This window comes from Scyliorhinus torazame, chromosome 4 (assembly GCF_047496885.1).
Source record: "Scyliorhinus torazame isolate Kashiwa2021f chromosome 4, sScyTor2.1, whole genome shotgun sequence".
Lineage (NCBI taxonomy): Eukaryota > Metazoa > Chordata > Chondrichthyes > Carcharhiniformes > Scyliorhinidae > Scyliorhinus > Scyliorhinus torazame.
The window spans coordinates 51,859,287-51,884,631 of NC_092710.1; the positions used below are offsets into that span (position 1 = coordinate 51,859,287).

The 25,345-nt window shown below is 45.1% G+C and overlaps 7 non-coding genes across 7 annotated transcripts; all 7 read left to right on the forward strand.

Annotated features, from left to right (window-relative positions):
- The first annotated feature begins 4,228 nt into the window (after positions 1-4,228).
- Positions 4,229-4,301, forward strand: trnak-uuu (transfer RNA lysine (anticodon UUU)). The gene has a single exon. It is a non-coding gene; the product is annotated as a tRNA-Lys (tRNA).
- Positions 4,302-5,901: 1,600 nt separating this feature from the next.
- On the forward strand, positions 5,902-5,974 carry trnak-uuu (transfer RNA lysine (anticodon UUU)). Its single transcript has one exon. It is a non-coding gene; the product is annotated as a tRNA-Lys (tRNA).
- A 454-nt stretch (positions 5,975-6,428) lies between these two features.
- Positions 6,429-6,502, forward strand: trnat-ugu (transfer RNA threonine (anticodon UGU)). The gene has a single exon. It is a non-coding gene; the product is annotated as a tRNA-Thr (tRNA).
- A 9,922-nt stretch (positions 6,503-16,424) lies between these two features.
- On the forward strand, positions 16,425-16,497 carry trnak-uuu (transfer RNA lysine (anticodon UUU)). Its single transcript has one exon. It is a non-coding gene; the product is annotated as a tRNA-Lys (tRNA).
- A 515-nt stretch (positions 16,498-17,012) lies between these two features.
- Positions 17,013-17,085, forward strand: trnak-uuu (transfer RNA lysine (anticodon UUU)). The gene has a single exon. It is a non-coding gene; the product is annotated as a tRNA-Lys (tRNA).
- A 3,169-nt stretch (positions 17,086-20,254) lies between these two features.
- trnak-uuu (transfer RNA lysine (anticodon UUU)) lies at positions 20,255-20,327 on the forward strand. Its single transcript has one exon. It is a non-coding gene; the product is annotated as a tRNA-Lys (tRNA).
- Positions 20,328-21,899: 1,572 nt separating this feature from the next.
- On the forward strand, positions 21,900-21,972 carry trnak-uuu (transfer RNA lysine (anticodon UUU)). The gene has a single exon. It is a non-coding gene; the product is annotated as a tRNA-Lys (tRNA).
- Positions 21,973-25,345: the final 3,373 nt, after the last annotated feature.

Here is a 25,345-nt window from a genome sequence, read left to right on the forward strand (position 1 = left end):
GGAACCCATCCGGCCCCGGAGCCTTCCCTGCTTGCATGCTTCCCAGTCCCTTAATAACCTCGTCCACCTCAATCGGCGCCCCCAGGCCTGCCACCGCCTGCTCCTCCACTTTCGGGAACTTCAATTGGTCCAGGAACTGCCGTATCCCCTCCTCTCCCTCTGGGGGTTGAGACCTATACAGTTCCTCATAAAAGGTCTTAAACACCTCATTTATCTTTCCTGGCCTTCGTTCAGTGTCTCCCCTTTCATCCCTAATTCCTCCTATCTCCCTCGCTGCTGCCCTCTTTCGCAGTTGGTGCGCCAACAGGCGACTAGCCTTTTCCCCATATTTGTACCTCCTCCCCTGTGCCTTCCTCCACAGTACCTCCGCCTTTCTGGTGGTCAGAAGGTCAAACTCGGTCTGGAGTCGTCTCCTCTCCCTGTACAGCTCCTCCTCCGGGGTCTCTGCAAATTCCCTGTCCACCCTTAAAATTTCCCCCAATAATCTATCCCTTTCCTTGGCCTCTGTTTTCCTTTTGTGGGCCCCAATAGAGATCAGCTCTCCTCTGACCACCGCTTTTAGTGCTTCCCAGACCACTCCCACAGGGACCTCGCCGTCGTCATTGACCTCCAGGTATCTCTCAATACACCCCCTCACTCTTGCACACACTCCCTCATTCGTCTTCAGTCCCACGTCTAATCGCCAGAGTGTTCTCTGCTCCCTGTCCTCTCCTACTTCCAGGTCCACCCAATGTGGGGCATGATCCGAAACCGCTATGGCTGAGTATTCAGCTTCTTCCACCCTCGAGATCAACGACCTTCCGAAAACAAAAAAATCTATCCGGGAGTACACTTTATGGACATGGGAGAAGAAGGAATACTCCCTAGCCCTAGGTCTAAGAAATCGCCGTGGATCCACTCCCCCCATTTGGTCCATAAACCCCTTAAGTACCTTGGCCGCTGCCGGCCTTCTTCCGGTCCTTGAGCTGGATCTATCTAGCCCCGGGTCCAGCACCGTATTGAAGTCCCCTCCTAAAATCAAATTTCCTGCCTCCAGGTCCGGTATACGCCCCAGCATCCGTCTCATGAATCCCGCATCGTCCCAATTTGGGGCATACACATTAACCAACACGACCTCCATTCCCTCCAGCCTACCACTCACCATTACATATCTCCCTCCGCTATCTGCTACGATGTTCTTTGCTTCAAATGCTACCCGTTTCCCCACCAAAATGGCCACCCCTCTGTTCTTTGCGTCCAGTCCTGAGCGGAACACCTGTCCCACCCATCCTTTCCTTAGCCTAACTTGGTCTGCCACCTTTAGGTGCGTCTCTTGGAGCATAACCACGTCTGCCCTTTGTCCTTTCAAATGCGTGACCGCTCGGGCCCTTTTTATCGGTCCATTCAGGCCTCTCACGTGCCACGTGATCAGCCTCACTGGGGGCTACCTGCCCCCCTCCCGTGTCGACTAGCCATTACCTTCTCTAGGCCAGTCCCATATCCCGCCTCCACGCTCCCGCTCGCTCCCCCAGCGTCGCACGCCGTCCCCGACCACCCACTCTTTAGCCATTCCCTTTTGGATTTCCGCAGCAGCAACCCAGTTTCCCCCCCCCCCTCCCACTAGATCCCTATCTAGCTTGATTGCTCCCCCATATCACTTCCGTAAGTCAGCTGACTTCAACTGACCCCGGCTACTCCTCCTCACTCCTCGACCCCCCCGGTGTGAGGGAACTCCCGTCCGCCTTGCGCCTGTTTTCCCGCCTTATTCTTTCTGGCGCGGGAACATCACTTTACCTGACCCGCCTCTTCTGGCGCAGCTCCCTTTCCCCTCCCCCTCCCCTTCCCCATTCTCCGACTATGTCCCGTCTTTCCCCCCTCACCGGCACCCACATTTACCCAGTATCTCCCCCCTTCCCTGTTTACTTCTCGATTAACTTTCACCTTAACATTAACAAAAACAATAACAATAACAATTCCCTGCAGCATCAGTCCCTCAGTTCCAGTCCAGTTTCTCTTCTTTAATAAAGGTCCATGCTTCCTCCGCCGTCTCGAAGTAATAGTGTCTCTCCTGATACGTGACCCATAGTCTTGCCGGCTGCAGCATCCCAAACGTCACCTTCTTTTTGTGCAAAACCTCTTTGGCTCGGTTGAAGCTCGCCCTCCTTCTCGCCACCTCCGCACTCCAATCCTGGTAGATCCGTACCACCGCATTCTCCCACCTGCTACTCCGCACCTTTTTAGCCCATCTCAGGACCTCTTCTCTGTCCTTAAGGCGGTAGAATCGCATGATTAACGCACTCGGTGGTTCTCCCGCTTTTGGTCTTCTCGCCGGGATCCGACCTGCCCACTCCACCTCCATGGGGCCCGCAGGGGCCTCAGCACCCATCAGTGAGCTCAGCATCTTACTTGCGTACGCTCCACAGTCCAACCCTTCCACACCCTCAGGGAGACCTAGTATCCTAAGATTCTTCCTTCGCGTTCCGTTTTCAAGGGCCTCGATCCTTTCAGCACACTTTTTATGAAGTGCCTTGTGCGTCTGAGTCTGAACCGCCAGGCCCAGGACCTCGTCCTCAATACCTGACACCTTCTGCTCCACCACGCGGAGCTGTCTCCTGGGTCTTTAAAGTCTCCTTAAGCCCCTCAATTGCCTGTAGCTTTGGGGTCAGTACCTCCTTCTTCAGCAGGTCCACGCACCGTCTCACGACCTCGTCCTGCTCAGGCCCCCATGTCGCCTGCGATTTCACCGCCGCCATTTTGTTTTCCTCTCCCTCTGACCTTATAGTCGAAAATTCTTCGGGCTGCAGCCGCCGCCGCCGGTTTTTTCTTCCGTCGTTCGGGGGGGACTCCCTTCCCACACACCCCACACCGGGTTACTCGGCCGAAAAAATCCCCTTTGGGGCTCTTAAAAGAGCCCGAAGGTCCGTCGGAGCTGGAGCCACCGAAACGTGCGGCTAGCTCATCCTCACCGCAACCGGAAGTCCGCCGATGAATATTTTAATTTGCACTCTCAAAGTCAGCAGGAGAAATCAACAATACTGATGTTTAATCAAAACAATTGAAATCTGTTCTACACTTGCAAAATTCTCATGCAGATTGGTGCTGTAGCTTAGATGGTTAAAGCATGTGCCTTATTAACAAGAGATCCTGAGTTCAAATCTCAGCAGTACCTTTATACGTTCAGGTCAAAGTATGTAGCCTGTGAAGAATGCTCCTCATTTAAATGGTGAAAACAGAAAATGTTGACAACATTTCTATTTCTGTGGTACTGACCTGCAAGATTGCTTTTCCTTGATTTATGTCAAACTTGATTCAAACTTCCATATCTCCCATTTTTCACGTAACTTCCATTTTCCTCATCTACTCCATTGCATGAAACCTCGCTTCAGCTCTGAATAAGGATCACACGGATTTGAAACATTAACTCTGTGTCTGGCTCCACAGACATCCTCTAATTTTCTGAGCTTTAATCCAATCATATTTAGTTTCTCATGCAGATTCACAACATGTGCAGTATTTTCCTTTGAATGCACGACAGGATTGACATCAGGAAATCCAGAAGGAACATTTTGAATGTTTGTCAGCGATGTCTGTGGGCAAAGATTGAATGATTAAATGATTTACTCTGATGAAGAGTGACCCAGCCTCGAAGCGTTAGCTCGGTTCTCTCTTCACAGATGCTGCCAGACCCACTGAGATTTTCCATCATTTCCTGTTTTTTTTCAGATTTCACATCTGCAGTAATTTGCCTTTTTATTGGACGATATATGTTGCTGCATGTCAGCAAGAACGATTTGGGCGGGATAAAGGATGGGGCGTTTTCTCTGAAGATGTGGCGTTGACAGATCTATTTACACCCTGAATCTTTGCGATTTGCATAATTTGTTACGTTTCCCGATGAGCTTACTTGCGTTCACTCTCTGCCACAACAAACAACAGATGACACGCTTTATTCCCTCTCTCAAAATACAATCTGTATCTCTGCAACTTCCCACTGATATCTCAGCGAACTAAACATAATCTTCAATGTCTTGAAGTCCCAGTGCATGTCCCTGGGTAACAACAGTTGTCACATCTCAGGTCATTGGTAAAATGCGAGTCCACGTTGAAAAATTTGAGAAAGAAAGCCTAAGGGAGGCTGCCGGTCTGCTTGCGAGGGAAATGAGCTGGAGAGGCTGAATGACCAGTGAAGGAAATTCAAAAGATACAATATGAGACTTTGACGTGAGCTATGAGAATATTTTTATAATGGGCCCTGGTAGCTCAGTCGGTAGAGCATCAGACTTTTAATCTGAGGGTCCAGGGTTTAAGTCCCTGTCAGGGTTTTGATTTTGGCTCAAGGCGTTTGCTTCCCAATGAACGGTAGGAAATAAAAATAAAGAATGCAGGATGCTTTATGGAAAGTGGAAGAACCGTGACAACGTCGTGTTTGCCAAATTGCAACAGCCGTCCTGAATTCTCAAGAATTTTTGCTCGATTTTCAGTTAATGTAAAAACTCTCTCCTGGTCTTATCCAGCATTATACCACTATAGTTTTCTGGCCATGGTTAATCACTTCCCAATTCGTAAAATATTTCCTGTTTGTATGCTCCTTTCCTGCAGAACTGCTTTTAAATTAATAACTTTCAGAAATAACTGCAATTTTTCAGTTTCAAAAGCCCAGTGCCGAATAATATTTTAATTTGCACTCTCAAAGTCAGCAGGAGAAATCAACAATACTGATGTTTAATCAAAACAATTGAAATCTGTTCTACACTTGCAAGCATGTCGGGCAGGTTGGTGATGTGGCTTCGATGGTTAAAACACCTGTCTCGTAAGCAGGAGATCCTGAGTTCAAATCTCAGCAGTGCCTTTATACATTCAGGTTTAAGCATGTAGCCTGTGAAGAATGCTCCTTATTGAATGGTGAACACAGAAAATGTTGACAACATTTCTGTGGTACTGACCTTCAAGATTGCTTTCCCTTGCTTTATGTCAAACTTGATTCTAACTTCCATATCTCCCATTTTTCACGCAACTTCCATTTTCCTCATCTACTCTATTGCATGTACTCCGCCCTTCAGCTCTGAATAAGGATCACACGGATTAGAAACATTAACTTTGCGTCTGACTCCACAGACATTCTCTAATTTTCTGAGCTTTAATCCAATCATATTTAGTTTCTCATGCAGATTCACAACATGTGCAGTATTTTCCTTTGAATGCACGACAGGATTGACCTCAGGAAATCCAGAAGGAACATTTTGAATGATTGTCAGCGATGTCTGTGAGCAAAGATTGAATGATTAAATGATTTACTCTGATGAAGAGTGACCCAGCCTCGAAACGTTTGTTCGGTTCTCTCTTCACAGATGCTGCCAGACCCACTGAGACATTCCATCATTTCCTGTTTTTATTCAGATTTCATAACTGCAGTAATTTGCCTTTTTATTGGACGATATATGTTGCTGCATGTCAGCAAGAACGATTTGGGCGGGATAAAGGATGGGGCGTTTTCCATGAAGATGTGGCGTTGACAGATATATTTACACCCTGAAACTTTGCGATTTGCATAATTTGTTACTTTTCTAGATGAGCTTACTTGCGTTCACACTCTGCCACAACAGACAACAGATGACACGCTTTATTCCCTCTCTCAAAATACAATCTGTATCTCTGCAGCTTCCCACTGATATCTCAGCGAACTAGTGTAATCTTCAATGTCTTGAAGTCCCAGTGCATGTCCCTGGGTAACAACAGTTGTCACATCACAGGTCATTGGTAAAATGCGAGTCCAAGTTGAAGAATTTGAGAAAGAAAGCCGAAGGCAGGCTGCCGGTCTGCTTGCGAGGGAAATGAGCTGGAGAGGCTGAATTACCAGTGAAGGAAATTCAAAAGATACAATATGAGACTTTGAACTGAACTATGAGAACATTTTTGGATTGGGCCCTGGTAGCTCAGTCGGTAGAGCATCAGACTTTTAATCTGAGGGTCCAGGGTTCAAGTCCCTGTCAGGGTTTTGTTTTTGGCTCAAGGCGTTTGCTTCCCAATGAACGGTCGGAAATAAAAATAACGAACGCAGGATGCTTCAAGGAAAGTGGAAGAACCGTGACAACGTCGTGTTTGCCAAATTGCAACAGCCGTCCAGAATTTTCAAGAATTTTTGCTAGATTTTCTGTGAATGTAAAAACTCTCTCCTGGTCTTATCCAGCATTATACCACTGTAGTTTTCTGGCCATGTTTAATCACTTCCCAATTCGCAAAATATTTCCTGTTTGTATACTTCTTTCCTGCAGACCTGATTTTAAATTAATAACTTTCAGAAATAACTGCAATTTTTACAGTTTCAAAAGGCCAGTGCTGATGAATATTTTAGTTTGCACTCTCAAAGTCAGCAGGAGAAATCAACAATACTGATGTTTAATCAAAACAATTGAAATCTGTTCCACACTTGCAAGCCTGGCTTGCAGATTGGTGCTGTGGCTTAGATGGTTAAAGTGCCTGTCTTGTAAACAGGAGATCCTGAGTTCAACTCTCAACAGTACCTTTATACATTCAGGTTTAAGCATGTAGCCTGTGAATGATGCTCTTCATTTAATGGTGGACACAGGAAATGTTGACAACATTTCTGTGGTACTGACCTTCAGCATTGCTTTCCCTTGATTTATGTCAAACTTGATTCAAACTTCTATATCTCCCACTTTTCATGCAACTTCCATTTTCCTCATCTACTCCATTGCATGTAACCTCGCTTCAGCTCTGAATAAGGATCACACGGATTTGAAACATTAACTTTGTGTCTGGCTCCACAGACATCCTCTAATTTTCTGAGCTTTAATCCAATCATATTTAGCTTCTCATGCAGGTTCACAACATCTGCAGTATTTTCCTTTGAATGCACGACAGGATTGACCTCAGGAAATCCAGTAGGAACATTTTGAATGTCTGTCAGCGATGTCTGTGAGCAAAGATTGAATGATTAAATGATTTACTCTGATGAAGAGTGACCCAGCCTCAAAACGTTAGCTCGGTTCTCTCTTCACAGATGCTGCCAGACCCACTGAGATTTTCCATCATTTCCTGTTTTTTTTCAGATTTCACATCTGCAGTCATTTGCGTTTTTATTGGACGATATATGTTGCTGCATGCTAGCAAGAACGATTCGGGCGGCATAAAGGATGGGGCGTTTTCCATGAAGATGTGGCGTTGACAGATCTATTTACACCCTGAAATTTGCGATTTGCATAATTTGCTACTTTACTAGATGAGCTTACTTGCGTTCACTCTCTGCCACAACAAACACCAGATGACACCCTTTATTCCCTCTCTTAAAATACAATCTGTATCTCTGTAGCTTCCCACTCATATCTCAGAGAACTAACCTTACTCGTCAATGTCTTGAAGTCCCAGTGAATTGTCCCTGCGCAACAACAGTTGCCACATCGCAAGTCATTGGGAAAATGCGTGTCCAAGATGAAGAATTTGGGAAAGGAAACCAAAGGGAGGCTGCCGGTCTGCTTGTGACGAATGTGATATAAAATAGTTACTTTAGAGATATTAGTTAATGTAATGTAGAAATAAGCCACTTTGATTCTGGCAAGTAGAGACAAAGGATTTTAGACCGCATGGAAAAAAGCAGGAAGAGGTGTGTCTATGAGAGTGATGCTGCATTGATAGGGGCCGGAGAAAGGGATTGGAAGTGAGCCAATCAGAATAGATCAAACAAGTCAGGAGGGACATAGGATGACCTATGGGTGTGGAGTATGTGAAACTTGATGCCATTTGAATGTATCAGTACTGATCTCTTTGTGTGGGACCTTCACAGCTCCCGGGGCTGCAGAGAGCAACATGTTATCTGTATCACTGTGGGCTAGGTAGCTTGCAAGCTGAATAAAATAACTAATGTTATACCTGCAAATCCATCTCGACTTTTATTGAGGCCAGACTGACGGGTAAAGACATTTGGGATTCAACATTTGGTGCCGAAAACCTGGATTTCTCAGGGCGATCCTGGTTTCAACTGCGAAATCAGAATTAGACTGATTATGAACAGGAGGATGGGGAACGAGGGCCCTCAATGTAGAACTGGAAAATGACCGCACATTGATTGTTCCCCTCTTCTTATCATCTGATTAGTCTGGTCACTCGCGGTTGGCACAGAAAGACCGCCTCGACGAAATCACAGGTCAGTCTGGGGATTAGCATTTTAATTGATGGGATTTCATTTGTGAGTTAATTCGGCTGGGGTAGGCTATATTGTTGATGGGACATTTAAAACTATAAATGGTTCAACTTCATTTGTGAGTTAATTCGGCTGGGTAGGCTATATTGTTGATGGGACATTTAAAACTATAAATGGTTCAACTTCATTTGTGAGTTAATTCGGTTGGGTTAGATTATGGGAGGTCGATGCGACATTTGAAATTGAAAATGGCTCACCTCCATGAGTGTGTGTGTTAAAAATATAGTTGATTGAGCTAAAATTGTCTCCTTGGACTGTAGTGGCGAAAAACGCAGTTCCGAGGACGAGTTGAGATTATGGGGAATTCCTTGGATAGCACAAATGATCCAGGCATGCCACTGCAAATATTATGTGATAAGTATCCGGACAAAGCAAAGGATTTTAGAAAATTGTCAGCACAGTTAAGAACTAAAATGGGAGATGAATGGCCACTAGGGGGCACCAAAGACCTAGAAATGGTTAAGAAAATCCAAGGACAAATTTGGAGAAAAAAATCAAAGTATGAAAGCTAAAGAATTAATTGGATTATGGAGGCAATATTGTCAAGAGGAAAGAGATAAGATTATGTTGTCTAGCTGGCAGGACAATGCCCTTAAAATGGGGATTCCAATTAGTGAACAGGGTAACCTAAAAACATTACAGATCTTGAAAAAGGAATGTGCATTTAAAAAAGAGCAAGTAGAGACAGGAAAGACGCGGGCCAAACAAGAGATGAGCTACGTAGTTCAATGGCTGGCCTTGAATTGACAGAAAAAGAAAAATTCAATAATTTGGAAAAGTCAGTAAAAGTTCCGTCTGCACCTGTAGCATGGTCTGCGCTCATTCCAGAACCACCAGAGTACAATAATATATACCCAGTCATTGCTCCCCAGATTCCAAATATGCCAGAAACTCAAGCCCTTTTGGATGATACTGTGGGTGATAGTGTGGGTCCTGATTTACCAACTTCACGACCAGAAGAGCAAAAGGAACTCTGTCCCACAAGCCCAGTTAGCTCTAGGACAAGATCTCGGACAGCGAGAGAGGGGCTTGACCCTCACCAGAAACAATTAAGCATATCACCTAAGTCTCTCCAAACTAAGGAGAAACCACAAGATTCGGGAACAAAGGAAGCTGAAACAACTTCTTTTGAAGAGAAAGAACTCCCCCTAGTGACAGCGAGAGACGTTGAAGTCTTGGAACAACCAGGGGAAATAGCTAGAGTGCCCCCTGGTGACATTCGGAGACAGTTACCGATTAGGAAGATGCGAAACCCCGACGCAGTGACTGCGGGAGCGAACCCCACGATAGACGTTTACTTCCCATGGACACCCAGTGAGATGATGGCTATTATGGCTACAATCCCAGATAGAAAAAAATCTCCTGCTGCCTTTGTGGATTCCTTGAGAACTACCATCTCAATTTATCAAGCTGATTCAAGGGACCTCTGGGCCCTAGTCCAGCAGATTTTAACCCCAGCAGAGTACCGCAATTATCTTAACCACCTGAATTATGCTAGTCATGCCGCACTTCAGCAGGCCTATGCGTTAGACGACGATAGAAGGACACAGATCTTGAATGCGTTGAATACACATTTCAAAGGCCCATAAATCTTTCTGTTCTCTTAGACCTAAAACCTAAGAAGACTGAAGAGCCAGAGGAATTTCTGGAGCGTTTTAATGAAATCTACCGGGGGCAGTCAGGCGATTTGCTGTATCAAAATGGTCAGAAGTCCCCTCAATATTGTGCTATGTTAATGCATTGCCTACCACCTTCTGTGGTTACTGCTGTGAAATGTAATAACATGAATTGGACAGAGAACGACCCTTCCCAGATGGCAAGGGTAGTCAGATTTTATTGGAAGGAGGGTGTAGGCCAAGAAGGAGGCTCAGTTACAAAGCTTAAGACTGAGTATGTAATGAAAAAGGATGATTGGCGATCCCAACAAGCGGCAGAAATGGTAGTTTACCAGCAGGAGCCCCAATATAGTGACTTTGGGTGGGTGGATCAGCGACGAGGAGGATACCAAACCCACCCAAAGGGACCCTCACCCCCTTTTTATGGCCCACCGAACAAATCAACAGCTCTACAACCGCAGCCCCCTCTGAAAGGCCATTGGTCTACTGGAAGAAGAGGACGGGGCAGAAATAGAGGGAGCAATGCATGTTTTAATTGCGGCCGTGTAGATCACTGGCAACAGGGATGCCCCTTTAAAAGACAGGCAGTAGAAGGAGATTATCCGACCCAAAGGAGAGGGTACCCACCAAGGGGAGGACAGACGAGATACACTGACTTCTCCCAGGAAAACCCTTTCCCAACCCTTTCATATTACACGTCAGGTCCGTGACCAGTACCATGCCAGGGATATGGGGCGAATGGTCAGGAGGGCGGTGGATCATTCGGATCCAACAGACTACGCACTTCAAGTCATGCCGGACGGCACTACCATAAAATATTTTGAGGTCCCTGAAACGATTAACACTCGACTGCAGCATCACAGGGGACATGATGTGTTGGAATATGTCAATCCACAGGTCTGGGCGGAATACCCATCACAAGTGGGAAAGACAAATGTTACACCTATTAAGGTGATGATTAAGGATCATGTAAAGCTACCTTCCATTCGACAATACCCCCTGAAATCTCAAGCTGCTCCATCAATAGATAAATTAATTCAAGAGCTGTTGAAACAGGGTATTTTGGTCCCTTGCCAATCAGAATGTAACACCCCCATACTTGCTGTGCCTAAACCAGCCAAACCAGACCAGTACCGATTAGTACAGGATTTACGTTCAATTAATGCCATCGCATAGCCATTACATGCTCTCGTCCCTAACCCTGCCCACATACTGGCTCAAATTCCAGCTCAAGCCCGGGTCTTCGCCGTAATTGACCTTCAGCACGCCTTCTTTGCCCTCCCACTTGCGACTGAAAGTCAATATTTGTTTGCCTTCACTTACAATGGACAGCAGTATACCTGGACCCGACTGCCACAGGGGTTCGTCAATTCACCTACACTCTTCTCCAGATGTCTGCAGACCCAACTCCAGGCCTTGACATTGGAACATGGTTCCACTCTGGTGCAGTATGTAGATGACATATTGGTGGCAAGTCCTGATGAGCCCAGTAATAGGGATGATGTGATCCAATTATTGAAACACCTATCCTCGTTGGGTTATGTTGTTTCACAAGCAAAGGTCTTGGTGGCTCAGAGAAAAGTTAAGTTCTTAGGAGTTTTACTTACAGCCACAGAAAGAAGTCTCGAACCCAGTAGTATTGAACCAATATGCCAATTCCCCGCCCCTACAATAGCCAAGGAGGTTCGTCATTGGCTGGGTATGATGAATTATTGTCAGCAGTGGATACCAAACATCGCTGTCTATACAAAGCTGCTGACGCCTTACACTAGTGAAGGGGGGAATTTTACTCTCACCACCGAGGCACTCGAGGCCTTCCGTTGCCTGAAGCAGGCCTTGCTACAAGCACCGGCCCTCGGTAGGCCCCTATACGACCGACCATTCCAGATATACTGTACTGTTCTGGAAGGATGTTCAACAGCGGTACTCACCCAGCAACATGGGGACAAGCACCGGCCCGTAGCATATTACTCTTCCAAACTCGACCCAGTGGCGTTGGGCCACCCTGTTTGCACCCAGATCTTGGCAGCGATATACAATAGTTTGCAGGCTGCTGCCAACATCACTCTCCAACAGGATATTACGGTGTATAGCTCCCACTCGGTAATCGCACAATTGGGGCAACTGCAGACTCAGCATCTTACCGCAGCTCGTCAGAATAGGTATGAGATATACCTTTTGAACAATCCACGTCTGACATTTAAATACTGTACCACTATCAATCCAGCCTGTTTTCTCAGTGGTCCCCCTGTCAATGAGGACATGCCTGGTCACGACTGTTTAGCCTTGATTCAGGAAACTACAACAATAAGGGACGATCTGAGTGATATTCCGTTAGAACAACCTGACATGATTATGTATGTTGATGGCAGTGCATTAGTAAGCCCCACTGGCCGGAGACTGTCGGGTTATGCAATCATAGATCAGGATGGTCTGATTCTAGAAGCGGCAGCTTTCCAGACCCCTTACTCAGCACAACAAGCCGAACTTTTTGCCCTCACCCGTGCATGTATACTGGGGGGAGATCGCCGGGTAAATATCTACACTGACTCCCGATATGCTTTTGGGGTAGTTCATGACTTCGGACAACTCTGGAAGAATAGGGGATTCCTTACCTCGGCAGGCACAGAAATATCCAACCGGGGTTTAGTTAATGACCTACTGCAGGCCCTCCTTATGCCCGCGCAGATTTCCGTTATTAAATGCGCTGCCCACACGAATGGTACAACCCCAGTTGACGTTGGTAATGAACGAGCAGATTGTGCAGCACGAACAGCCGCCAAATTCAGCAAGTGATGGTGCCTAAGATGTTAAGTCAGACTAAACGATCTACTATAAATATGTCTGCTTCTGACAAGTCAATGCCAACCATCCAAGACGTCATAAGATTACAGGAGGACGCTCCTGAGAGTGATAAACAAATGTGGAAACGGTTAGGTTGTACATATGATTCTGTTTCCTCTTTATGGACCACGCCTGCACATCAGACTTGTATGTCTGATGTGCTGGCTTTATGGGTCATTGCATGTGTACACTTTGCAACTCATTGTGGGGCTCGAGGGACTAGTGATTTGTTGCTGGACACTTGGTGGCACCCTAAAATGCAGGGGTTGGCCCAAAGTATCAGTAATAGGTGTTTGATTTGTCAGCAATATAACACCGGAAAAGGTATCTCTTGTGGGAAGGGGCAAACCCTGTTGCCCAGTGGTCCCTTTGAGACGCTCCAAATGGATTACATTGAGTTGGAAAGGTGTCAATGTTACAAATATGTTTTGGTCATTGTGGATGTGTTCAGCAGATGGGTCGAGGCGTATCCGACTATCGATAATAAAGCTGCTACTGTGGTTAAAGTCTTGATGAGGGAAATCATTCCCCGGTACGGTATACCAGCTCAGTTAAGTTCTGATAATGGGCCTCATTTTATTGGACAAATTAACAAGGGGTTTTGCTCACAGTTGGGCATACGCCAGCAGTTACACTGTGCTTATAGATCGCAGGCGGCCGGGTTGGTTGAGAGACACAATCAGACCCTCAAAACTAAATTGGCTAAATTAAGAGCAGACACGGGACTGACATGGCTTAAGTTGCTCCCTGTTGCCCTCTTCCAGCTGCGGGTTACACCTGCGGGACCGGCCCGGCTCTCTCCCGCCGAGATTCTTTATGGCAGGCCTCTTAGAACTCCCTGGAGCCTGCAGGTTCCCAGACTGGTTCAGTTTCATCAGATGACTGAAGAGATGACCACCTATGTTCTAGCCCTCACGCAAGTGCTCAAGGAACTCCATGGCCAGGTCCGCGCGGCTCACCAGCCATCGCCCCCAGTACCTAGCTCACTTTCAGTCCAGCCCGGTAGTTATGTCATGGTCAAAAATTGGACTAGGAAGGGGTCGGAGCCGCGATGGGACAGGCCCTTCCAAGTTCTCCTTACCACCCCCACAGCAGTTAAAGTGGAGGGGCGAAGTGCTTGGGTCCACCTACATCACTGTAAATTGAGTCCATCTCCACTACTGTAAAAGGTCGGATACTAACCTGCCTCCCTTCTCCAGTGCTATTTTACAGGTGTGGAGCATGATGGAGTGGCTATGCATCGTCTGTATGATATTTGGCCTCACTTCGCTTGGCGTGTTATTGGTGATGGACATGGAAAAGGGGAATATTATGTATCTGTGTAGCCCCAACCAATCTACAAGGATACATCACCTATGCAAAGGTGATGTTCTTCACTGCCCCCATATACGAGGACATGGTATCGACTCATGGAAGGTCATCAAAGTTAAGGAGAATGCAGGAGTCATGAAGCAGTTGCACCCGTCCCGGCGATGGGAAGGGAACATTATATGGACATTGCCTTGTCTTTGGAATACATGTAAATTCGATTTTGGATGTGTTAAGAGTGGTGCAATAAAGGTAAAATCAGGCTGTCAGAAGAGCGTAGGAAGAGGCTATGAGAAAGTGAAAGGGACTAGAGAGAGGACGGGGCGTATGAGAAGGGAAGTACAGCTAGAACGTAGGTTACCGGGAGATACACTTAAGTTAATTAAAGGCCAAACTGAGGAAAACCCGGGTAGTATGAATCTATTCTACCAGATTTACCACCGCTTGTATGGCCAGGGACGGGTTGTCTGCTACCCAAACCCCGCAGCGGTGTCTAGGTTATTTTCTGTTTCACCGCTTTGGGGCACTCCCCAAACGGTGGTTCATTGTCAGCATTCCGAGCCACTGCCCGATCAGGTCACTCTTCCTTACGATCCGGGTTCAGCACCACCGGCTATTTGCCTTCCCTTTCCTCGGGATAATTCCCATTCACAGTACGATAGGCTGCGACGGTGGAGGGCGTACATACCTAGCCACTTCACTCCCAATAGGGATTCCCGGTCGTACGAGAATTGCTTCAGCAGTGAAGGATACGGCTGTTTGCTGGTAGAGGTGGACACAAATATAACATGTCTGTTTCCCACCTGTACGGACAGGAGGTGCCCTATCACCCAGGCGTCTGGCCAATGCGTTTGTTACAACACCACTTGCGTTCCATTGAACGCCGGCCTCCAGCTCCTTTGTGGCTGGGCGAATGTCTCTCATATCACTGTTGGGACTAGGGCTTTCCGCATTGCTAGGCGGCCCGAATGGGCATTTCAAAGTTGGATAAACTGGGCTACTGGAGGGTCCTTACGCAACCGATATGCTGATTGTGATGCTAGCCTGCACACGGAGCAAGGATACTACTTTTTATTTAATGGTACAGCGACCAACGTTTTGTCACCCCCATTTCCCCACCGAATTGCTATAGGGACTCTAGTCCCTACCACAGTCCCCTGCCCTTTGGCATGGAACCTGCATAATCAGTTAGCACGCCGGGCAGTCTCTGCTGAATTTTGCGAGAACTGGAAAAAACTTCAGGTTCTTGCACCCAACCGGGGCCACTCAGCCGGGTGGGGCATTCTGAGCGTATTGACACTGGGAGGTGTGGGGGGTTCCTTGGCTGTCAGTGATCGGAATTATTTTATTTGCGGCCTTCCATCTTGGGAAATGAAACCTTGGGAGCCCTCGGGGCAATAACCAAGGAGTTGTCTCAGCTACGGTTGTTTGCAATGCAGAACCGGTATGCTCTTGACTATCTTCTGGCCCGTGAGGGTGGGGTATGCGCCATAGTGCAGGACAAGTGTATCATGGGAGTTCAAGACTTGTCCGCTAACATCACTAAATTTATGGATCGCATACGGGATCACTTGGACGTGATGCAGGATCCTGGCTCTTGGGGTAACTGGGGATTTGGAGGTTGGAAGGACTGGTTGATAAATATGGCCATGTATCGAGTGGTAGCTATCGGCTGCATCTTTGTGGGCCTGGCCATCCTTAAATGTGTGATGGGTAGAATGCGGGGTGCACTGGATCAGATCACCGCCCCAAAAAATGTAACTGTTAAAATCCATGAGGGTGAGGCAGATGAAGGGGGGCTAAGACAGGAATTGGAAATGCAGCGACAGATCTTTTTAGATGAGGAACCGTAGCTATGGATTGGATAGTTCGATTATCATGGAATGATAAAAGGAGGGAATGACGAATGTGATATAAAATAGTTACTTTAGAGATATTAGTTAATGTAATGTAGAAATAAGCCACTTTGATTCTGGCAAGTAGAGACAAAGGATTTTTGACCGCATGGAAAAAAGCAGGAAGAGGTGTGTCTATGAGAGTGATGCTGAATTGATAGGGGCCGGAGAAAGGGATTGGAAGTGAGCCAATCAGAATAGATCAAACAAGTCAGGAGGGACATAGGATGACCTATGGGTGTCGAGTATGTGAAACTTGATGCCATTTGAATGTATCAGTACTGATCTCTTTGTCTGGGACATTCACTTAGTTCCCGGGGCTGCAGAGCGCAACATGTTATCTGTATCACTGTGGACGAGGTAGCTTGCAAGCTGAATAAAATAACTAATGTTATACCTGCAAATCCATCTCGACTTTTATTGAGGCCAGACTGACGGATAAAGAAATTTGGGATTCAACATTTGTGAGGGAAATGAGCTGGAGAGGCTGAATTACCAGTGAAGGAAATTCAAAAGATACAATATGAGACTTTGATATGAGCTAGGAGAGCATCCTTGAAATGGGCCCTGGTAGCTCAGTCGGTAGAGCATCAGACTTTTAATCCGAAGGTCCAGGGTTCAAGATCCTGTCAGGGCTTTGATTTTGGCTCAAGGTGTTTGCAAGATGTGGCGTTGACAGATCTATTTACACCCTGAAACTTTGCGATTTGCATAATTTGCGACTTTACCCGATGAGCTTACTTGCGTTCACACTCTGCCGCAACAAACAACAGATGACACGCTTTATTACCTCTCTCAAAATATAATCTGTATCTTTGCAGCTTCCCACTAATATCTCAGCGAACTAAACGTAATCTTCAATGTATTGAAGTCCCAGTGCATGTCCCTGGGTAACAACAGTTGTCACATCACAGGTCATTGGTAAAATGCGAGTCCAAGTTGAAGAATTTGAGAAAGAAAGCCGAAGGGAGGCTGCCGGTCTGCTTGCGAGGGAAATGAGCTGGAGAGGCTGAATGACCAGTGAAGGAAATTCAAAAGATACAATATGAGACTTTGAACTGAACTATGAGAACATTTTTGTAATGTGCCCTGGTAGCTCAGTCGGTAGAACATGAGACTTTGAAATGAGCTGTGAGAACGTTTTTGCAATGAGCCTTGATAGCTCAGTCGGTAGAGCATCAGACTTTTAATCTGAGTGTCCAGGGTTCAAGTCCCTGTCAGGGTTTTGATTTTGGCTCAAGGCGTTTGCTTCCCAATGAACGTTAGGAAATGATAAATAAAGAATGCAGGATGCTTTATGGAAAGTGGAAGAACCGTGACAACGTCGTGTTTGCCAAATTGCAACAGCTGTCCAGAATTTTCTAAAATTGTGCTAGATTTTCAATTGATGTAAAAACTCTCTCGTGGTCTTATCCAGCATTATACCACTATAGTTTTCTGGCCATGTTTAATAATTTCCCAATTCGCAAAATATTTCCTGTTTGTATTCTCCTTTCCTGCAGAACTGCTTTTAAATTAATAACTATCAGAAATAACTGCAATTTTTACAGTTTCAAAAGCCCAGTGCCGATTAATATTTTAATTTGCACTCTCAAAGTCAGCAGGAGAAATCAACAATACTGATGTTCAATCAAAATAATTGAAATCTGTTCTACACTTGCAAAGCTGTCTTTAAGATTGGTGCTGTGGCTTAGATGGTTAAAGCGCTTGTCTTGTAATCAAGAGATCCTGAGTTTAAATCTCAGTAATACCTTTATACATTCAGGTCAAAGCATGTTGCCTGTGAAGAATGCTTCTCATTTAATGGTGAACACAGAAAATGTTGACAACATTTCTTTGGTACTGACCTTCAAGATTGCTTTCCCTTGATTCAAACTTCCATATCTTCCACTTTTCACGCAACTTCCATTTTCCTCATCTACTCCATTGCATGTAACCTCGCTTCAGCTCTGAATAAGGATGACACGGATTTGAAAAATTAACTTTGTGTCTGGCTCCACAGACATCCTCAAATTTTATGAGCTTTAATCCAATCATTTTTAGATTCTCATGCAGAGTCACAACATGTGCAATATTTTCCTTTGAATGCACGACAGGATTGACCTCAGGAAATCCAGTAGGAACATTTTGAATGTCTGTCAGCGATGTCTGTGAGCAAAGATTGAATGATTAAATGATTTACTCTGATGAAGAGTGACCCAACCTCGAAACGTTAGCTCGGTTCTCTCTTCACAGATGCTGCCAGACCCACTGAGATTTTCCATCATTTCCTGTTTTTTTTCAGATTTCACATCTGCAGTAATTTGCCTTTTTATTGGACGATATATGTTGCTGCATGTTAGCAAGAACGATTTGGGCGGCATAAAGGATGGGGCGTTTTCCCTGAAGATGTGGCGTTGACAGATCTATTTACACCCTGAAACGTTACGATTTGCATAATTTGCTACTTTACTAGATGAGCTTACTTGCGTTCACACTCTGCCACAACAAACAACAGATGACACGCTTTATTCCCTCTCTTAAAATACAATCTGTATCTCTGCAGCTTCCCACTGATGTCTCAGCGAACTAACCGTAATCTTCAATGTCTTGAAGCCCCAGTGCATGTCCCTGGGTAACAACAGTTGTCACATCACAGGTCATTGGTAAAATGCGAGTACAAGCTGAAGAATTTGTGAAAGAAAGCCGAAGGGAGGCTGCCGGTCTGCTTGCGAGGGAAATGAGCTGGAGAGGCTGAATGACCAGTGAAGGAAATTCAAAAGATACAATATGAGACTTTGACGTGAGCTATGAAAGGATTTTTGAAGTCGGCCCTGATAGCTCAGTCGGTAGAACATCACACTTTTAATCTGAGGGTCCAGGGTTTAAGTCCCTGTCAGGGTTTTGATTTTGGCTCAAGGCGTTTGCTTCCCAATGAATGGTAGGAAGTAAAAATAAAGAATGCAGGATGCTTTACGGAAAGTGGAAGAACCGTGACAACGTCGTGTTTGCCAAATTGCAACAGCCGTCCAGAATTTTCAAGAATTTTTGCTAGATTTTCAGTGAATGTATAAACTCTCTCCTGGCCTTGTCCTGCATTATACCACTGGAGTTTTCTGGCCATGTTTAATCACTTCCCAATTCGCAAAATATTTCCTGTTTGTATACTTCTTTCCTGCAGAACTTCTTTTAAATTAATAACTTTCAGAAATAACTGCAATTTTTCAGTTTCAAAAGCCCAGTGCCGATGAATATTTTCTTGCAGATTGGTGCTGTGGCTTAGATGGTTAAAGTGCCTGTCTTGTAAACTGGAGGTCTTGAGTTCAAATCTCTGCAGTACCTTTATACATTCAGGTCAAAGCATGTCGCCTGTGAAGAATGCTTCTCATTTCATGGTGAACCCAGAAAATGTTGACAACATTTCTGTGGTACTGACCTTCAAGATTGCTTTCCCCTGTTTTATGTCAAACTTGATTCAAACTTCCATATCTCCCAATTTTCACGCAACTTCCATTTTCCTCATCTACTCCATTGCATGTAACCTCGCTTCAGCTCTGAATAAGGATCACACGGATTTGAAACATGAACTTTGTGTTTGGCTCCACAGGCATCCTCAAATTTTATGAACTTTCATCCAAGCATTTTTAGTTTCTCATGCAGATTCACAACATGTGCAGTATTTTCCTTTGAATGCACGACAGGATTGACCTCAGGAAATCCAGAAGGAACATTTTGAATGTTTGTCAGCGATGTCTGTGAGCAAAGATTGAATGATTAAATGATTTACTCTGAATAAGAGTGACCCAGCCTCGAAACGTTAGCTCGGTTCTCTCTTCACAGATGCTGCCAGACCCACTGAGATTTTCCATCATTTCCTGTTTTAATTCAGATTTCACATCTGCAGTAATTTGCTTTTTTATTGGACGATATATGTTGCTGCATGTCAGCAAGAACGATTTGGGCGGGATAAAGGATGCGGCGTTTTCCATGAAGATGTGGCGTTGACAGATCTATTTACACCCTGAAACTTAGCGATTTGCATAATTTGTTACTTTACTCGATGAGCTTACTTGCGTTCACACTCTGCCACAACAAACAACAGATGACACGCTTTATTCCCTCTCTCAAAATACAATCTGTATCTCTGCAGCTTCCCACTCACATCTCAGCGAACTAAACATAATCTTCAATGTCTTGAAGTCCCAGTGCATGTCCCTGGGTCACAACAGTTGTCACATCACAGGTCATTGGTAAAATGCGAGTCCAAGTTGAAGAATTTGAGAAAGAAGGCCGAAGGGAGGCTGCCAGTCTACCTGCGAGGGAAATGAGCTGGAGAGGCTGAATGACCAGTGAAGGAAATTCAAAACATACAATATGAGACTTTGGAGTCAGCTATGAGAATATTTTAATAATGGGCCGTGGTAGCTCAGTAGGTAGAGCATCAGACTTTTAATCTGAGAGTCCAGGGTTCAAGTCCCTGTCAGGGCTATGATTTTGGCTCAAGGCGTTTGCTTCCCAATGAACGGTCGGCAATAAAAATAAAGAATGCAGGATGCTTTATGGAAAGCGGAAGAACCGTGACAACGTCGTGTTTGCCAAATTGCAACAGCCGTCCAGAATTTTCAAGAATTTTTGCTAGATTTTCAGTTAACGTAAAAACTCTCTCCTGTTCTTATCCAGCATTAAACCACTATAGTTTTCTGGCCATTTTTAATAATTTCCCAATTCGCAAAATATTTCCTGTTTGTATGCTCCTTTCGTGCAGAACTATTTTTAAATTAATAACTTTCAGAAATGACTGCAATTTTTCAGTTTCAAAAGCCCTGTGCCGATGAATATTTTAATTTGCACTCTCAAAGTCAGCAGGAGAAATCAACAATCCTGATGTTTAATCAAAACAATTGAAAACTGTTCCACACTTGCAAGCCTGTCTTGCAGATTGGTGCTGTGGCTTAGATGGTTAAAGCGCGTGTCTGGTAAATAGGAGATCTTGAGTTCAAATCTCAGCAGTACCTTTATACATTCAGGTCAAAGCATGGAGCCTGAGGTGAATGCTCCCCATTTAATGGTTACAACATTTCTGTGGTACTGACCTTCAAGATTGCTTTCCCATGTTTTACGTCAAACTTCCATATCTCCCATTTTCCACGCAACTTCCATTATCCTCATCTACTCCATTGCATGTAACCTCGCTTCAGCTCTGACTAAGGATCACATGGATTTGAAACATTAACTTTGTGTTTGGCTCCACAGGCATCCTCAAATTTTATGAGCTTTAATCCAATCATTTTTAGTTTCTCATGCACATTCACAACATGTGCAGTATTTTCCTTTGAATGCACGACAGGATTGACCTCAGGAAATCCAGAAGGAACATGTTGAATGTCTGTCAGCGATGTCTGTGAGCAAAGATTGAATGATTAAATGATTTACTCTGATGAAGAGTGACGCAGCCTCGAAACGTGAGCTCGGTTCTCTCTTCACAGATGCTGCCAGACCCACTGAGATTTCCCATCATTTCCTGTTTTTTTTCAGATTTCCCATCTGCAGTAATTTGCCTTTTTATTGGACGATATATGTTGCTGCATGTCAGCAAGAACGATTTGGGCGGGATAAAGGATGGGGCGTTTTCCATGAAGATGTGGCGTTGACAGATCGATTACACCCTGAAACTTTGCGATTTGCATAATTTGCTACTTTACTAGATGAGCTTACTTGCGTTCAAACTCTGCCACAACAAACAACAGATGACACGCTTTATTCCCTCCCTCAAAATACAACCTGTATCTCTGCAGCTTCCCACTGATATCTCAGCAAACTAACCGTAATCTTCAATGTCTAGAAGTCCCTGTGCATGTCCCTGGGTAACAACAGTTGTCACATCACAAGTCACTGGTAAAATGCGAGTCCAAGTTGAAGAATTTGAGAAAGAAAGCCGAAGGGAGGCTGCCGGTCTGCTTGCGAGGGAAATGAGCTGGAGAGGCTGAATTACCAGTGAAGGAAATTCAAAAGATACAATATGAGACTTTGAAGTGAGCTATGAGAACAGATTTACAATGGGCCCTGGTAGCTCAGTCGGTAGAACATCAGACTTTTAATCTGAGGGTCCAGCGTTCAAGTCCCTGTCAGGGCTTTGGTTTTGGCTCAAGGCGTTTGCTTCCCAATGAACCGTCGGAAATAAAAATAAAGAATGCAGGATGCTTTATGGAAAGTGGAAGAACCGTGACAACGTCGTGTTTGCCAAATTGCAACAGTCGTCCAGAATTTTCAAGAATTTTTGCTAGATTTTCAGTTCATGTAAAAACTCTCTCCTGTTCTTATCCAGCATTATACCACTATAGTTTTCTGGCCATGTTTCATAATTTCCCAATTCGCAAAATATTTCCTGTTTGTATGTTCCTTTCGTGCAGAACTGCTTTTAAATTAATAACTTTGAGAAATAACTGCAATCTTTACAGTTTCAAAAGCCCAGTGCCGATAAATATTTTAGTTTGCACTCTCAAAGTCAGCAGGAGAAATCAACAATACTGATGTTTAATCAAAACAATTGAAATCTGTTTTACACTTGCAAACCTGCGTTGCAGATTGGTGCTGTGGCTTAGATGGTTACGATCCCTGTCTTGTAAACAGGAGATCCTGAGTTCAAATCACAGCAGTGCCTTTATGCATTCAGGTCAAAGCATGTAGCCTGTGAAGAATGTTCCTCATTTAATAGTGAACATAGAAAATGTTGACAACATCTCTGTGGTTCTGACCTTCAAGATTGATTTCGCTTATTTTATGTCAAACCTGATTCAAACTTCCATATCTCCCATTTTTCACGCAACTTCCATTTTCCTCATCTACTCCATTGCATGTAACCTCGCTTCAGCTCTGAATAAGGATCACACGGATTTGAAACATTAACTTTGTGTCTGGCTCCACAGACATCCTCAAATTTTATGAGCTTTCATCCAAGCATTTTTAGTTTCTCATGCAGATTGACAATATGTGCAGTATTTTCCTTTGAATGTACGACAGGATTGACCTCAGGAAATCCAGTAGGAACATTTTGAATGTTTGTCAGCGATGTCTGTGAGCAAAGATTGAATGATTAAATGATTTACTCTGATGAAGAGTGACCCAACTTTGAAACGTTAGCTCGGTTCTCCCTTCACAGATGCTGCCAGACCCACTGAGATTTTCCATCATTTCCTGTTTTAATTCAGATTTCACATCTGCAGTAATTTGCCTTTTTATTGGACGATATATGTTGCTGCATGTTAGCAAGAACGATTCCGGCGGGATAAATTGTTGGGCATTTTCCATGAAGATGTGGTGTTGACAGATCTATTTACACCCTGAAATTTGCGATTTGCATAATTTGTTAGTTTTCTAGTTGAGCTTACTTGCGTTCACACTCTGCCACAACAAACAACAGATGACACCCTTTATTCCCTCTCTTAAAATACAATCTGTATCTCTGCAGCTTCCCACTGATATCTCAGCGAACTAAACGTAATCTTCAATGTCTTGAAGTCCCAGTGCATGTCCCTGGGTAACAACAGTTGTCACATCACAGGTCATTGGTAAAATGCGAGTCCAAGTGAAGAATTTGAGAAAGAAAGCCGAAGGGAGGCTGCCGGTCTGCTTGCGAGGGAAATGAGCTGGAGAGGCCGAATTACCAGTGAAGGAAATTCAAAAGATACAATATGAGACTTTGAAGTCAGCTATGAGCCCATTTTTATATTGGGCCCTGTTAGCTCAGTCGGTAGAGCATCAGACTTTTAATCTGAGGGTTGTAGAGGGTGCCATCTCTGCTACTCCACTACTGGGCCGATATCTGGGGTTTGAGTATCTGTGTGTGTCTCTCTCCAGCTGGCACTGAAACTTCAGAGGCCAGGGGATGCCGCACTGGGACACCTCCACGGAAGAGAGCACTGAATCAAGCCTGCCGTTTATCCCTCACCGGAAGCCTGAGGCTTATATCACACAGATATCCAGACCCCCACCAATGCCCAGGTGATTCTCTCTCTTGCCGGCGGTGCAACACCCACCCGGTTCCTACTTCGCTGGAGTAGCTTTCCCAAGAGAGAGAATAGGACACTGCTGTTTATTACCTAACCAGCAGCCTGTCCTGAGTGAATCGCTCAAGATGACCCTAGATTCTTGAACCCGGAATTAAGGTGAGGAATATTTTAACAATGACTTGGTCAGAGATCGCTGGTGAGAGATTGAAGAATTTAAACGACTCCAATTATCAGCAAATCAAGGTTTATTGCAAAACCCAGGTCAAAATCATCAAACAGAAGAAATTATAATAAAATCTTAAACTCTAACACAAACTAAGTCTATTCAGAAAGTACTATAACGGACACAACGAAAAATCTTATTGTTACACAGTTTTAGCAATGACACAGAACACAAATCAAGTCCCCTTCCCCAAAGCCTCAACCACTATCAAAGTCAAGGGAGCTTCGCAAGCTGCTGCAGGGTACTTACGGTCACAGGCTGCAGAGGTCAAGTCAAAGGTGGAGAGGTCGAGCCAAGAGACCCTCAATCGAAACACAGCCCCTTTTATATCCGTTTTACCTGGCCCTTTCCTGTGTTCGGCCAGCCCCTTTTGCATTGAATTGGTAAGGTTTAAAGTTCCCGCTGGTCCCGCCCCCTTTGAGCCGGTCAGAGCTGTCGACTTCCGGGTTTTCCTCCTCCTTTGCGTTGTATCAGTCCAAGTTTAAAGTTCCCGCTGGTCCCGCCCCCTTTGAGCCGGTCAGAGCTGTTTGCTTCCGGGTATTCCTCGCAGGTCCGCTCCTTCCAGCCAGGCAGACCTGCCGCGATTTGAATGTGGCGCCGACTCCGCCCCCTCCTTCCAGTGAGTTCCTGCCGGTGGCTTCTGTCAAGATTGGAGTACCTCCCCCAGGTCCGCCTCCAACTTGGTTTTTTCTACCGCTTATCTTCAAGGGGCTTTTCCAGCGCAATGTACTGAGCCCAGACAGTCTGCTTTTTAGGATAACAAGGTTAGGCTCTCTTGTGAAGATTTTCAAAAGTCTTCCAGCTGCTCCGGAGATGGCTGCTATTCTCACCTTGCTATGTTGATGGGGTGTTAATTGGATTCTGCTCTGGTGGAGGCCAGGTCATTTACATCTGCATGGGGCTATGACCATCCCATTGTCCTGCTTGCAGGCAGGCCCCCTGTGTATTCCCGTGCCCCTTTGTCTGTGTGTTAATCTTATCTCGTTGTCTGGCTCCGTCTTCCTTGTAGCTCCTAGGGGGGGGTTTGTAAATACCTATGCCCCTACTCAGCTCAGCGGACCAAGCCTGCTGGGAAATCTGGTTACGTTCTCTTGGCTGAAAAGTCAGTTTACAGTCTCTGGGTTTTATTCTTGGGCAGTCCAAAAAGGGCCGAATTGCCCGAAAACCTTACAGGGTCCAGGTTTCAAGTCCTTGTCAGGGGGTTGATTTTGGCTCAAGGCGTTTGCTTCCCAATGGACTGTCGGAAATAAAAATGAAGAATGCAGGATGCTTTA